Below are 697 nucleotides of genomic sequence, written 5' to 3'. Positions count from 1 at the left end.
GACATTGAGTCACCTACGACAAGGATTTTACTGAATAGGTATGAGGCGAGATGTGGAAGAATGGTGCAGGACATGCAGTACATGTAGTGCTAAAAGAGGACCGAAGCGTAAGGGACGCCCACCTTATGAAGAGTTGCCTGAGAATGTGTCAGAGTTTGTGAAAGTGTTATCGGAAAGGATGGATGATATTCACCATCATGTACGTTCAAACTTGAAAACGTCTGCTGAATCGATGAAGCTATCTTATGATAAGAGATCTACTGAAGTGAGCTTTGTAAAGGAGACAATGTGTGGTTGTATAATCCCAGGAAGTCCAAAGGGAAGTCTCCTAAGTTGTCTTCTCCATGGGAAGGCCCATATGACATAGTGGATCATCTCTCAGACGTGGCTTTCCGAATAAAATGTGGTCGGCGAGGTAAGCCAAAGGTGGTGCATGCCAACAGGCTTTGGCGTTATCACAGTCCAGGACATTTCAGTTGGGACGAAGTGAACAAAGGAACAAATGACGCTGCTGAAGAAGTCCCCTAAAATTAAGAGACTTTGTTGAATTGTAATTTTGTGTTTGTAATTCTGTACATTTGATTAAGTTATTGTTAATTGTTATTGGTTTATTGTAAGTGGTTATTGTTCAGGACGAACAATACTAAGAAGGGGGCAGTGTTGCGTCAGCGAGGTCACGTGACTAGTATCACGCCAC

This window comes from Limulus polyphemus, unplaced genomic scaffold (assembly GCF_000517525.1).
Source record: "Limulus polyphemus unplaced genomic scaffold, Limulus_polyphemus-2.1.2 Scaffold1978, whole genome shotgun sequence".
Classification (NCBI taxonomy): domain Eukaryota; kingdom Metazoa; phylum Arthropoda; class Merostomata; order Xiphosura; family Limulidae; genus Limulus; species Limulus polyphemus.
Note: the sequence above shows the minus strand (reverse complement) of the source record.